The sequence below is a fragment of the Camelus dromedarius genome, unplaced genomic scaffold (genome assembly GCF_036321535.1).
Source record: "Camelus dromedarius isolate mCamDro1 unplaced genomic scaffold, mCamDro1.pat HAP1_SCAFFOLD_43, whole genome shotgun sequence".
In the NCBI taxonomy this organism is placed as follows: domain Eukaryota; kingdom Metazoa; phylum Chordata; class Mammalia; order Artiodactyla; family Camelidae; genus Camelus; species Camelus dromedarius.
In genome coordinates, this window is record NW_026989754.1 from 226,624 (window position 1) to 242,502 (window position 15,879).

Below are 15,879 nucleotides of genomic sequence, written 5' to 3' on the forward strand. Positions count from 1 at the left end.
CAGGAACTTCAAACCGGCACTAGGAAACAGACTGAGAAAGCAGAGAAAAAGTGTCTCCTGCAACCCGTTCCCTTGGTGCTAGATGAACGAACGTCTCTCCACTTGCTCAGTTCTGAGAGATAAGTGTGTGTGAAAGCCGTCCTTCACCTAGGTTGTTGGGAACACAAAGTTTCTTTTCAGTTGCAAACTCCATTCCATACATATATAGGGGAGGTACTAGGTCCAACTCGGTTTTACAGTGAAAACTGCAGGAACTTCAAACCGGCACCAGGAAACAGTCTGAGAAAGCAGAGAAAAAGTGTCTCCTGCAACCCGTTCCCTTGGTGCTAGATGAACGAACGTCTCTCCACTTGCTCAGTTCTGAGAGATAAGTGTGTGTGAAAGCCGTCCTTCACCTAGTTTGTTGGGAACACAAAGTTTCTTTTCAGTTGCAAACTCCATTCCATACATATATATTTGGAGGTAGAAGCTCCAACACGGTTTTACAGTGAAAACTGCAGGAACTTCAAACCGGCACTAGGAAACAGACTGAGAAAGCAGAGAAAAAGTGTCTCCTGCAAACCGTTCCCTTGGTGCTAGATGAACGAACGTCTCTCCACTTGCTCAGTTCTGAGAGATAAGTGTGTGTGAAAGCCGTCCTTCACCTAGCTTGTTGGGAACACAAAGTTTCTTTTCAGTTGCAAACTCCATTCCATACATATATATGGGGAGGTACTAGCTCCAACTCGGTTTTACAGTGAAAACTGCAGGAACTTCAAACCGGCACTAGGAAACAGACTGAGAAAGCAGAGAAAAAGTGTCTCCTGCAACCCGTTCCCTTGGTGCTAGATGAACGAACGTCTCTCCACTTGCTCAGTTCTGAGAGATAAGTGTGTGTGAAAGCCGTCCTTCACCTAGCTTTTTGGGAACACAAAGTTTCTTTTCAGTTGCAAACTCCATTCCATACATATATATTTGGAGGTAGAAGCTCCAACTCGGTTTTACAGTGAATACTGCAGGAACTTCAAACCGGCACTAGGAAACAGACTGAGAAAGCAGAGAAAAAGTGTCTCCTGCAACCCGTTCCCTTGGTGCTAGATGAACGAACGTCTCTCCACTTGCTCAGTTCTGAGAGAAAAGTGTGTGTGAAAGCCGTCCTTCACCTAGCTTGTTGGGAACACAAAGTTTCTTTTCAGTTGCAAACTCCATTCCATACATATATATGGGGAGGTACAAGCTCCAACTCGGTTTTACAGTGAAAACTGCAGGAACTTCAAACCGGCACTAGGAAACAGACTGAGAAAGCAGAGAAAAAGTGTCTCCTGCAACCCGTTCCCTTTGTGCTAGATGAACGAACGTCTCTCCACTTGCTCAGTTCTGAGAGATAAGTGTGTGTGAAAGCCGTCCTTCACCTAGGTTGTTGGGAACACAAAGTTTCTTTTCAGTTGCAAACTCCATTCCATACATATATAGGGGAGGTACTAGGTCCAACTCGGTTTTACAGTGAAAACTGCAGGAACTTCAAACCGGCACTAGGAAACAGTCTGAGAAAGCAGAGAAAAAGTGTCTCCTGCAACCCGTTCCCTTGGTGCTAGATGAACGAACGTCTCTCCACTTGCTCAGTTCTGAGAGATAAGTGTGTGTGAAAGCCGTCCTTCACCTAGCTTGTTGGGAACACAAAGTTTCTTTTCAGTTGCAAACTCCATTCCATACATATATATTTGGAGGTAGAAGCTCCAACACGGTTTTACAGTGAAAACTGCAGGAACTTCAAACCGGCACTAGGAAACAGACTGAGAAAGCAGAGAAAAAGTGTCTCCTGCAAACCGTTCCCTTGGTGCTAGATGAACGAACGTCTCTCCACTTGCTCAGTTCTGAGAGATAAGTGTGTGTGAAAGCCGTCCTTCACCTAGCTTGTTGGGAACACAAAGTTTCTTTTCAGTTGCAAACTCCATTCCATACATATATATGGGGAGGTACTAGCTCCAACTCGGTTTTACAGTGAAAACTGCAGGAACTTCAAACCGGCACTAGGAAACAGACTGAGAAAGCAGAGAAAAAGTGTCTCCTGCAACCCGTTCCCTTGGTGCTAGATGAACGAACGTCTCTCCACTTGCTCAGTTCTGAGAGATAAGTGTGTGTGAAAGCCGTCCTTCACCTAGCTTTTTGGGAACACAAAGTTTCTTTTCTGTTGCAAACTCCATTCCATACATATATATTTGGAGGTAGAAGCTCCAACTCGGTTTTACAGTGAAAACTGCAGGAACTTCAAACCGGCACTAGGAAACAGTCTGAGAAAGCAGAGAAAAAGTGCCTCCTGCAACCCGTTCCCTTGGTGCTAGATGAACGAACGTCTCTCCACTTGCTCAGTTCTGAGAGATAAGTGTGTGTGAAAGCCGTCCTTCACCTAGCTTGTTGGGAACACAAAGTTTCTTTTCAGTTGCAAACTCCATTCCATACATATATATGGGGAGGTACAAGCTCCAACTCGGTTTTACAGTGAAAACTGCAGGAACTTCAAACCGGCACTAGGAAAAAGACTGAGAAAGCAGAGAAAAAGTGTCTCCTGCAACCCGTTCCCTTGGTGCTAGATGAACGAACGTCTCTCCACTTGCTCAGTTCTGAGAGATAAGTGTGTGTGAAAGCCGTCCTTCACCTAGGTTGTTGGGAACACAAAGTTTCTTTTCAGTTGCAAACTCCATTCCATACATATATAGGGGAGGTACTAGGTCCAACTCGGTTTTACAGTGAAAACTGCAGGAACTTAAAACCGGCACAAGGAAACAGTCTGAGAAAGCAGAGAAAAAGTGTCTCCTGCAACCCGTTCCCTTGGTGCTAGATGAACGAACGTCTCTCCACTTGCTCAGTTCTGAGAGATAAGTGTGTGTGAAAGCCGTCCTTCACCTAGCTTGTTGGGAACACAAAGTTTCTTTTCAGTTGCAAACTCCATTCCATACATATATATTTGGAGGTAGAAGCTCCAACACGGTTTTACAGTGAAAACTGCAGGAACTTCAAACCGGCACTAGGAAACAGACTGAGAAAGCAGAGAAAAAGTGTCTCCTGCAAACCGTTCCCTTGGTGCTAGATGAACGAACGTCTCTCCACTTGCTCAGTTCTGAGAGATAAGTGTGTGTGAAAGCCGTCCTTCACCTAGCTTGTTGGGAACACAAAGTTTCTTTTCAGTTGCAAACTCCATTCCATACATATATATGGGGAGGTACTAGCTCCAACTCGGTTTTACAGTGAAAACTGCAGGAACTTCAAACCGGCACTAGGAAACAGACTGAGAAAGCAGAGAAAAAGTGTCTCCTGCAACCCGTTCCCTTGGTGCTAGATGAACGAACGTCTCTCCACTTGCTCAGTTCTGAGAGATAAGTGTGTGTGAAAGCCGTCCTTCACCTAGCTTTTTGGGAACACAAAGTTTCTTTTCAGTTGCAAACTCCATTCCATACATATATATTTGGAGGTAGAAGCTCCAACTCGGTTTTACAGTGAATACTGCAGGAACTTCAAACCGGCACTAGGAAACAGACTGAGAAAGCAGAGAAAAAGTGTCTCCTGCAACCCGTTCCCTTGGTGCTAGATGAACGAACGTCTCTCCACTTGCTCAGTTCTGAGAGATAAGTGTGTGTGAAAGCCGTCCTTCATCTAGCTTGTTGGGAACACAAAGTTTCTTTTCAGTTGCAAACTCCATTCCATACATATATAGGGGAGGTACTAGCTCCAACTCGGTTTTACAGTGAAAACTGCAGGAACTTAAAACCGGCACAAGGAAACAGTCTGAGAAAGCAGAGAAAAAGTGTCTCCTGCAACCCGTTCCCTTGGTGCTAGATGAACGAACGTCTCTCCACTTGCTCAGTTCTGAGAGATAAGTGTGTGTGAAAGCCGTCCTTCACCTAGCTTGTTGGGAACACAAAGTTTCTTTTCAGTTGCAAACTCCATTCCATACATATATATTTGGAGGTAGAAGCTCCAACACGGTTTTACAGTGAAAACTGCAGGAACTTCAAACCGGCACTAGGAAACAGACTGAGAAAGCAGAGAAAAAGTGTCTCCTGCAAACCGTTCCCTTGGTGCTAGATGAACGAACGTCTCTCCACTTGCTCAGTTCTGAGAGATAAGTGTGTGTGAAAGCCGTCCTTCACCTAGCTTGTTGGGAACACAAAGTTTCTTTTCAGTTGCAAACTCCATTCCATACATATATATGGGGAGGTACTAGCTCCAACTCGGTTTTACAGTGAAAACTGCAGGAACTTCAAACCGGCACTAGGAAACAGACTGAGAAAGCAGAGAAAAAGTGTCTCCTGCAACCCGTTCCCTTGGTGCTAGATGAACGAACGTCTCTCCACTTGCTCAGTTCTGAGAGATAAGTGTGTGTGAAAGCCGTCCTTCACCTAGCTTTTTGGGAACACAAAGTTTCTTTTCAGTTGCAAACTCCATTCCATACATATATATTTGGAGGTAGAAGCTCCAACTCGGTTTTACAGTGAATACTGCAGGAACTTCAAACCGGCACTAGGAAACAGACTGAGAAAGCAGAGAAAAAGTGTCTCCTGCAACCCGTTCCCTTGGTGCTAGATGAACGAACGTCTCTCCACTTGCTCAGTTCTGAGAGATAAGTGTGTGTGAAAGCCGTCCTTCATCTAGCTTGTTGGGAACACAAAGTTTCTTTTCAGTTGCAAACTCCATTCCATACATATATAGGGGAGGTACTAGCTCCAACTCGGTTTTACAGTGAAAACTGCAGGAACTTAAAACCGGCACAAGGAAACAGTCTGAGAAAGCAGAGAAAAAGTGTCTCCTGCAACCCGTTCCCTTGGTGCTAGATGAACGAACGTCTCTCCACTTGCTCAGTTCTGAGAGATAAGTGTGTGTGAAAGCCGTCCTTCACCTAGCTTGTTGGGAACACAAAGTTTCTTTTCAGTTGCAAACTCCATTCCATACATATATATTTGGAGGTAGAAGCTCCAACACGGTTTTACAGTGAAAACTGCAGGAACTTCAAACCGGCACTAGGAAACAGACTGAGAAAGCAGAGAAAAAGTGTCTCCTGCAAACCGTTCCCTTGGTGCTAGATGAACGAACGTCTCTCCACTTGCTCAGTTCTGAGAGATAAGTGTGTGTGAAAGCCGTCCTTCACCTAGCTTGTTGGGAACACAAAGTTTCTTTTCAGTTGCAAACTCCATTCCATACATATATATGGGGAGGTACTAGCTCCAACTCGGTTTTACAGTGAAAACTGCAGGAACTTCAAACCGGCACTAGGAAACAGACTGAGAAAGCAGAGAAAAAGTGTCTCCTGCAACCCGTTCCCTTGGTGCTAGATGAACGAACGTCTCTCCACTTGCTCAGTTCTGAGAGATAAGTGTGTGTGAAAGCCGTCCTTCACCTAGCTTTTTGGGAACACAAAGTTTCTTTTCAGTTGCAAACTCCATTCCATACATATATATTTGGAGGTAGAAGCTCCAACTCGGTTTTACAGTGAATACTGCAGGAACTTCAAACCGGCACTAGGAAACAGACTGAGAAAGCAGAGAAAAAGTGTCTCCTGCAACCCGTTCCCTTGGTGCTAGATGAACGAACGTCTCTCCACTTGCTCAGTTCTGAGAGATAAGTGTGTGTGAAAGCCGTCCTTCATCTAGCTTGTTGGGAACACAAAGTTTCTTTTCAGTTGCAAACTCCATTCCATACATATATATGGGGAGGTACTAGCTCCAACTCGGTTTGACAGTGAAAACTGCAGGAACTTCAAACCGGCACTAGGAAACAGACTGAGAAAGCAGAGAAAAGTGTCTCCTGCAACCCGTTCCCTTGGTGCTAGATGAACGAACGTCTCTCCACTTGCTCAGTTCTGAGAGATAAGTGTGTGTGAAAGCCGTCCTTCACCTAGCTTGTTGGGAACACAAAGTTTCTTTTCAGTTGCAAACTCCATTCCATACATATATATTTGGAGGTAGAAGCTCCAACTCGGTTTTACAGTGAAAACTGCAGGAACTTCAAACCGGCACTAGGAAACAGTCTGAGAAAGCAGAGAAAAAGTGTCTCCTGCAACCCGTTCCCTTGGTGCTAGATGAACGAACGTCTCTCCACTTGCTCAGTTCTGAGAGATAAGTGTGTGTGAAAGCCGTCCTTCACCTAGCTTGTTGTTAACACAAAGTTTCTTTTCAGTTGCAAACTCCATTCCATACATATATATGGGGAGGTACTAGCTCCAACTCGGTTTTACAGTGAAAACTGCAGGAACTTCAAACCGGCACTAGGAAACAGACTGAGAAAGCAGAGAAAAAGTGTCTCCTGCAACCCGTTCCCTTGGTGCTAGAAGAACGAACGTCTCTCCACTTGCTCAGTTCTGAGAGATAAGTGTGTGTGAAAGCCATCCTTCACCTAGCTTGTTGGGAACACAAAGTTTATTTTCAGTTGCAAACCCCATTCCATACATATATATGGGGAGGTACAAGCTCCAACTCGGTTTTACAGTGAAAACTGCAGGAACTTCAAACCGGCACTAGGAAACAGACTGAGAAAGCAGAGAAAAAGTGTCTCCTGCAACCCGTTCCCTTGGTGCTAGATGAACGAACGTCTCTCCACTTGCTCAGTTCTGAGAGATAAGTGTGTGTGAAAGCCGTCCTTCACCTAGCTTGTTGGGAACACAAAGTTTATTTTCAGTTGCAAACCCCATTCCATACATATATATGGGGAGGTACAAGCTCCAACTCGGTTTTACAGTGAAAACTGCAGGAACTTCAAACCGGCACTAGGAAACAGACTGAGAAAGCAGAGAAAAAGTGTCTCCTGCAACCCGTTCCCTTGGTGCTAGATGAACGAACGTCTCTCCACTTGCTCAGTTCTGAGAGATAAGTGTGTGTGAAAGCCGTCCTTCACCTAGCTTGTTGGGAACACAAAGTTTCTTTTCAGTTGCAAACTCCATTCCATACATATATATGGGGAGGTACTAGCTCCAACTCGGTTTTACAGTGAAAACTGCAGGAACTTCAAACCGGCACTAGGAAACAGACTGAGAAAGCAGAGAAAAAGTGTCTTCTGCAACCCGTTCCCTTGGTGCTAGATGAACGAACGTCTCTCCACTTGCTCAGTTCTGAGAGATAAGTGTGTGTGAAAGCCGTCCTTCACCTAGCTTGTTGGGAACACAAAGTTTCTTTTCAGTTGCAAACCCCATTCCATACATATATATGGGGAGGTACAAGCTCCAACACTGTTTTACAGTGAAAACTGCAGGAACTTCAAACCGGCACTAGGAAACAGACTGAGAAAGCAGAGAAAAAGTGTCTCCTGCAACCCGTTCCCTTGGTGCTAGATGAACGAACGTCTCTCCACTTGCTCAGTTCTGAGAGATAAGTGTGTGTGAAAGCCGTCCTTCACCTAGCTTGTTGGGAACACAAAGTTTCTTTTCAGTTTCAAACTCCATTCCATACATATATATGGGGAGGTACTAGCTCCAACTCGGTTTTACAGTGAAAACTGCAGGAACTTCAAACCGGCACTAGGAAACAGACTGAGAAAGCAGAGAAAAAGTGTCTCCTGCAACCCGTTCCCTTGGTGCTAGATGAACGAACGTCTCTCCACTTGCTCAGTTCTGAGAGATAAGTGTGTGTGAAAGCCGTCCTTCACCTAGCTTGTTGGGAACACAAAGTTTCTTTTCAGTTGCAAACCCCATTCCATACATATATATGGGGAGGTACAAGCTCCAACTCGGTTTTACAGTGAAAACTGCAGGAACTTCAAACCGGCACTAGGAAACAGACTGAGAAAGCAGAGAAAAAGTGTCTCCTGCAACCCGTTCCCTTGGTGCTAGATGAACGAACGTCTCTCCACTTGCTCAGTTCTGAGAGATAAGTGTGTGTGAAAGCCGTCCTTCACCTAGCTTGTTGGGAACACAAAGTTTCTTTTCAGTTGCACACTCCATTCCATACATATATATGGGGAGGTACTAGCTCCAACTCGGTTTTACAGTGAAAACTGCAGGAACTTCAAACCGGCACTAGGAAACAGACTGAGTAAGCAGAGAAAAAGTGTCTCCTGCAACCCGTTCCCTTGGTGCTAGATGAACGAACGTCTCTCCACTTGCTCAGTTCTGAGAGATAAGTGTGTGTGAAAGCCGTCCTTCACCTAGCTTGTTGGGAACACAAAGTTTCTTTTCAGTTGCAAACTCCATTCCATACATATATATGGGGAGGTACTAGCTCTAACTCGGTTTTACAGTGAAAACTGCAGGAACTTCAAACCGGCACTAGGAAACAGACTGAGAAAGCAGAGAAAAAGTGTCTCCTGCAACCCGTTCCCTTGGTGCTAGATGAACGAACGTCTCTCCACTTGCTCAGTTCTGAGAGATAAGTGTGTGTGAAAGCCGTCCTTCACCTAGCTTGTTGGGAACACAAAGTTCCTTTTCAGTTGCAAACTCCATTCCATACATATATATGGGGAGGTACAAGCTCCAACTCGGTTTGACAGTGAAAACTGCAGGAACTTCAAACCGGCACTAGGAAACAGACTGAGAAAGCAGAGAAAAAGTGTCTCCTGCAAACCGTTCCCTTGGTGCTAGATGAACGAACGTCTCTCCACTTGCTCAGTTCTGAGAGATAAGTGTGTGTGAAAGCCGTCCTTCACCTAGCTTGTTGGGAACTCAAAGTTTCTTTTCAGTTGCAAACTCCATTCCATACATATATATGGGGAGGTACAAGCTCCAACTCGGTTTTACAGTGAAAACTGCAGGAACTTCAAACCGGCACTAGGAAACAGACTGAGAAATCAGAGAAAAAGTGTCTCCTGCAACCCGTTCCCTTGGTGCTAGATGAACGAACGTCTCTCCACTTGCTCAGTTCTGAGAGATAAGTGTGTGTGAAAGCCGTCCTTCACCTAGCTTGTTGGGAACACAAAGTTTCTTTTCAGTTGCAAACCCCATTCCATACATATATATGGGGAGGTACAAGCTCCAACTCGGTTTTACAGTGAAAACTGCAGGAACTTCAAACCGGCACTAGGAAACAGACTGAGGAAGCAGAGAAAAAGTGTCTCCTGCAACCCGTTCCCTTGGTGCTAGATGAACGAACGTCTCTCCACTTGCTCAGTTCTGAGAGATAAGTGTGTGTGAATGCCGTCCTTCACCTAGCTTGTTGGGAACACAAAGTTTCTTTTCAGTTGCAAACTCCATTCCATACATATATATTTGGAGGTAGAAGCTCCAACTCGGTTTTACAGTTAAAACTGCAGGAACTTCAAACCGGCACTAGGAAACAGACTTAGAAAGCAGAGAAAAAGTGTCTCCTTCAACCCGTTCCCTTGGTGCTAGTTGAACGAACGTCTCTCCACTTGCTCAGTTCTGAGAGATAAGTGTGTGTGAAAGCCGTCCTTCACCTAACTTGTTGGGAACACAAAGTTTCTTTTCAGTTGCAAACTCCATTCCATACATATATATGGGGAGGTACTAGCTCCAACTCGGTTTTACAGTGAAAACTGCAGGAACTTCAAAACGGCACTAGGAAACACACTGAGAAAGCAGAGAAAAAGTGTCTCCTGCAACCCGTTCCCTTGGTGCTAGATGAACGAACGTCTCTCCACTTGCTCAGTTCTGAGAGATAAGTGTGTGTGAAAGCCGTCCTTCACCTAGCTTGTTGGGAACACAAAGTTTCTTTTCAGTTGCAAACTCCATTCCATACATATATATTTAGAGGTAGAAGCTCCAACTCGGTTTTACAGTGAAAACTGCAGGAACTTCAAACCGGCACTAGGAAACAGTCTGAGAAAGCAGAGAAAAAGTGCCTCCTGCAACCCGTTCCCTTGGTGCTAGATGAACAAACGTCTCTCCACTTGCTCAGTTCTGAGAGATAAGTGTGTGCGAAATAAGTCCTTCACGTAGCTTGTTGGGAACACAAAGTTTCTTTTCAGTTGCAAACTCCATTCCATACATATATATGGGGAGGTACAAGCTCCAACTCGGTTTTACAGTGAAAACTGCAGGAACTTCAAACCGGCACTAGGAAACAGACTGAGAAAGCAGAGAAAAAGTGTCTCCTGCAACCCGATCCCTTGGTGCAAGAAGAACGAACGTCTCTCCACTTGCTCAGTTCTGAGAGATAAGTGTGTGTGAAAGCCGTCCTTCACCTAGCTTGTTGGGAACACAAAGTTTCTTTTCAGTTGCAAACTCCATTCCATACATATATATGGGGAGGTACTAGCTCCAACTCGGTTTTACAGTGAAAACTGCAGGAACTTCAAACCGGCACTAGGAAACAGACTGAGAAAGCAGAGAAAAAGTGTCTCCTGCAACCCGTTCCCTTGGTGCTAGATGAACGAACGTCTCTCCACTTGCTCAGTTCTGAGAGATAAGTGTGTGTGAAAGCCGTCCTTCACCTAGCTTGTTGGGAACACAAAGTTTCTTTTCAGTTGCAAACCCCATTCCATACATATATATGGGGAGGTACAAGCTCCAACTCGGTTTTACAGTGAAAACTGCAGGAACTTCAAACCGGCACTAGGAAACAGACTGAGAAAGCAGAGAAAAAGTGTCTCCTGCAACCCGTTCCCTTGGTGCTAGATGAACGAACGTCTCTCCACTTGCTCAGTTCTGAGAGATAAGTGTGTGTGAAAGCCGTCCTTCACCTAGCTTGTTGGGAACACAAAGTTTCTTTTCAGTTGCAAACTCCATTCCATACATATATATGGGGAGGTACTAGCTCCAACTCGGTTTTACAGTGAAAACTGCAGGAACTTCAAACCGGCACTAGGAAACAGACTGAGAAAGCAGAGAAAAAGTGTCTCCTGCAACCCGTTCCCTTGGTGCTAGATGAACGAACGTCTCTCCACTTGCTCAGTTCTGAGAGATAAGTGTGTGTGAAAGCCGTCCTTCACCTAGCTTGTTGGGAACACAAAGTTTCTTTTCAGTTGCAAACTCCATTCCATACATATATATGGGGAGGTACTAGCTCCAACTCGGTTTTACAGTGAAAACTGCAGGAACTTCAAACCGGCACTAGGAAACACACTGAGAAAGCAGAGAAAAAGTGTCTCCTGCAACCCGTTCCCTTGGTGCTAGATGAACGAACGTCTCTCCACTTGCTCAGTTCTGAGAGATAAGTGTGTGTGAAAGCCGTCCTTCACCTAGCTTGTTGGGAACACAAAGTTCCTTTTCAGTTGCAAACTCCATTCCATACATATATATGGGGAGGTACTAGCTCCAACTCGGTTTGACAGTGAAAACTGCAGGAACTTCAAACCGGCACTAGAAAACAGACTGAGAAAGCAGAGAAAAAGTGTCTCCTGCAACCCGTTCCCTTGGTGCTAGATGAACGAACGTCTCTCCACTTGCTCAGTTCTGAGAGATAAGTGTGTGTGAAAGCCGTCCTTCACCTAGCTTGTTGGGAACTCAAAGTTTCTTTTCAGTTGCAAACTCCATTCCATACATATATATGGGGAGGTACAAGCTCCAACTCGGTTTTACAGTGAAAACTGCAGGAACTTCAAACCGGCACTAGGAAACAGACTGAGAAATCAGAGAAAAAGTGTCTCCTGCAACCCGTTCCCTTGGTGCTAGATGAACGAACGTCTCTCCACTTGCTCAGTTCTGAGAGATATGTGTGTGTGAAAGCCGTCCTTCACCTAGCTTGTTGGGAACACAAAGTTTCTTTTCAGTTGCAAACCCCATTCCATACATATATATGGGGAGGTACAAGCTCCAACTCGGTTTTACAGTGAAAACTGCAGGAACTTCAAACCGGCACTAGGAAACAGACTGAGGAAGCAGAGAAAAAGTGTCTCCTGCAACCCGTTCCCTTGGTGCTAGATGAACGAACGTCTCTCCACTTGCTCAGTTCTGAGAGATAAGTGTGTGTGAATGCCTTCCTTCACCTAGCTTGTTGGGAACACAAAGTTTCTTTTCAGTTGCAAACTCCATTCCATACATATATATTTGGAGGTAGAAGCTCCAACTCGGTTTTACAGTGAAAACTGCAGGAACTTCAAACCGGCACTAGGAAACAGACTTAGAAAGCAGAGAAAAAGTGTCTCCTGCAACCCGTTCCCTTGGTGCTAGACGAACGAACGTCTCTCCACTTGCTCAGTTCTGAGAGATAAGTGTGTGTGAAAGCCGTCCTTCACCTAGCTTGTTGGGAACACAAAGTTTCTTTTCAGTTGCAAACTCCATTCCATACATATATATGGGGAGGTCCTAGCTCCAACTCGGTTTTACAGTGAAAACTGCAGGAACTTCAAACCGGCACTAGGAAACACACTGAGAAAGCAGAGAAAAAGTGTCTCCTGCAACCCGTTCCCTTGGTGCTAGATGAACGAACGTCTCTCCACTTGCTCAGTTCTGAGAGATAAGCGTGTGTGAAAGCCGTCCTTCACCTAGCTTGTTGGGAACACAAAGTTTCTTTTCAGTTGCAAACTCCATTCCATACATATATATTTGGAGGTAGAAGCTCCAACTCGGTTTTACAGTGAAAACTGCAGGAACTTCAAACCGGCACTAGGAAACAGTCTGAGAAAGCAGAGAAAAAGTGCCTCCTGCAACCCGTTCCCTTGGTGCTAGATGAACAAACGTCTCTCCACTTGCTCAGTTCTGAGAGATAAGTGTGTGTGAAATCCGTCCTTCACCTAGCTTGTTGGGAACACAAAGTTTCTTTTCAGTTGCAAACTCCATTCCATACATATATATGGGGAGGTACAAGCTCCAACTCGGTTTTACAGTGAAAACTGCAGGAACTACAAAACTGCACTAAGAAAAAGACTGAGAAAACGGAGAAAAAGTGCCTCCTGCAACCCGTTCCCTTGGTGCTAGATGAACGAACGTCTCTCCACTAGCTCATTTCTGAGAGATAAGTGTGTGTGAAAGCCGTCCTTCACCTAGCTTGTTGGGAACACAAAGTTTCTTTTCAGTTGCAAACTCCATTCCATACATATATATGGGGAGGTACAAGCTCCAACTCGGTTTTACAGTGAAAACTGCAGGAACTTCATACCGGCACTAGGAAACAGACTGAGAAAGCAGAGAAAAAGTGTCTCCTGCAACCCGTTCCCTTGGTGCTAGATGAACGAACGTCTCTCCACTTGCTCAGTTCTGAGAGATAAGTGTGTGTGAAAGCCGTCCTTCAACTAGCTTGTTGGGAACACAAAGTTTCTTTTCAGTTGCAAACTCCATTCCATACATATATATTTGGAGGTAGAAGCTCCAACTCGGTTTTACAGTGAAAACTGCAGGAACTTCAAACCGGCACTAGGAAACAGACTTAGAAAGCAGAGAAAAAGTGTCTCCTGCAACCCGTTCCCTTGGTGCTAGATGAACGAACGTCTCTCCACTTGCTCAGTTCTGAGAGATAAGTGTGTGTGAAAGCCGTCCTTCACCTAGCTTGTTGGGAACACAAAGTTTCTTTTCAGTTGCAAACTCCATTCCATACATATATATTTGGAGGTAGAAGCTCCAACTCGGATTTACAGTGAAAACTGCAGGAACTTCAAACCGGCACTAGGAAACAGACTGAGAAAGCAGAGAAAAAGTGTCTCCTGCAACCCGTTCCCTTGGTGCTAGATGAACGAACGTCTCTCCACTTGCTCAGTTCTGAGAGATAAGTGTGTGTGAAAGCCGTCCTTCACCTAGCTTGTTGGGAACACAAAGTTTCTTTTCAGTTGCAAACTCCATTCCATACATATATATGGGGAGGTACTAGCTCCAACTCGGTTTTACAGTGAAAACTGCAGGAACTTCAAACCGGCACTAGGAAACAGACTGAGAAAGCAGAGAAAAAGTGTCTCCTGCAACCCGTTCCCTTGGTGCTAGATGAACGAACGTCTCTCCACTTGCTCAGTTCTGAGAGATAAGTGTGTGTGAAAGCCGTCCTTCACATAGCTTGTTGGGAACACAAAGTTTCTTTTCAGTTGCAAACTACATTCCATACATATATATGGGGAGGTACTAGCTCCAACTCGGTTTTACAGTGAAAACTGCAGGAACTTCAAACCGGCACTAGGAAACACACTGAGAAAGCAGAGAAAAAGTGTCTCCTGCAACCCGTTCCCTTGGTGCTAGATGAACGAACGTCTCTCCACTTGCTCAGTTCTGAGAGATAAGTGTGTGTGAAAGCCGTCCTTCACCTAGCTTGTTGGGAACACAAAGTTCCTTTTCAGTTGCAAACTCCATTCCATACATATATATGGGGAGGTACTAGCTCCAACTCGGTTTGACAGTGAAAACTGCAGGAACTTCAAACCGGCACTAGGAAACAGACTGAGAAAGCAGAGAAAAAGTGTCTCCTGCAACCCGTTCCCTTGGTGCTAGATGAACGAACGTCTCTCCACTTGCTCAGTTCTGAGAGATAAGTGTGTGTGAAAGCCGTCCTTCACCTAGCTTGTTGGGAACTCAAAGTTTCTTTTCAGTTGCAAACTCCATTCCATACATATATATGGGGAGGTACAAGCTCCAACTCGGTTTTACACTGAAAACTGCAGGAACTTCAAACCGGCACTAGGAAACAGACTGAGAAATCAGAGAAAAAGTGTCTCCTGCAACCCGTTCCCTTGGTGCTAGATGAACGAACGTCTCTCCACTTGCTCAGTTCTGAGAGATAAGTGTGTGTGAAAGCCGTCCTTCACCTAGCTTGTTGGGAACACAAAGTTTCTTTTCAGTTGCAAACCCCATTCCATACATATATATGGGGAGGTACAAGCTCCAACTCGGTTTTACAGTGAAAACTGCAGGAACTTCAAACCGGCACTAGGAAACAGACTGAGGAAGCAGAGAAAAAGTGTCTCCTGCAACCCGTTCCCTTGGTGCTAGATGAACGAACGTCTCTCCACTTGCTCAGTTCTGAGAGATAAGTGTGTGTGAATGCCTTCCTTCACCTAGCTTGTTGGGAACACAAAGTTTCTTTTCAGTTGCAAACTCCATTCCATACATATATATTTGAAGGTAGAAGCTCCAACTCGGTTTTACAGTGAAAACTGCAGTAACTTCCAACCGGCACTAGGAAACAGACTTAGAAAGCAGAGAAAAAGGGTCTCCTGCAACCCGTTCCCTTGGTGCTAGATGAACGAACGTCTCTCCACTTGCTCAGTTCTGAGAGATAAGTGTGTGTGAAAGCCGTCCTTCACCTAGCTTGTTGGGAACACAAAGTTTCTTTTCAGTTGCAAACTCCATTCCACACATATATATGGGGAGGTACTAGCTCCAACTCGGTTTTACAGTGAAAACTGCAGGAACTTCAAACCGGCACTAGGAAACACACTGAGAAAGCAGAGAAAAAGTGTCTCCTGCAACCCGTTCCCTTGGTGCTAGATGAACGAACGTCTCTCCACTTGCTCAGTTCTGAGAGATAAGCGTGTGTGAAAGCCGTCCTTCACCTAGCTTGTTGGGAACACAAAGTTTCTTTTCAGTTGCAAACTCCATTCCATACATATATATTTGGAGGTAGAAGCTCCAACTCGGTTTTACAGTGAAAACTGCAGGAACTTCAAACCGGCACTAGGAAACAGTCTGAGAAAGCAGAGAAAAAGTGCCTCCTGCAACCCGTTCCCTTGGTGCTAGATGAACAAACGTCTCTCCACTTGCTCAGTTCTGAGAGATAAGTGTGTGTGAAATCCGTCCTTCACCTAGCTTGTTGGGAACACAAAGTTTCTTTTCAGTTGCAAACTCCATTCCATACATATATATGGGGAGGTACAAGCTCCAACTCGGTTTGACAGTGAAAACTGCAGGAACTTCAAACCGGCACTAGGAAACAGACTGAGAAAGCAGAGAAAAAGTGTCTCCTGCAACCCGTTCCCTTGGTGCAAGAAGAACGAACGTCTCTCCACTTGCTCAGTTCTGAGAGATAAGTGTGTGTGAAAGCCGTCCTTCACCTAGCTTGTTGGGAACACAAAGTTTCTTTTCAGTTGCAAACTCCATTCCAT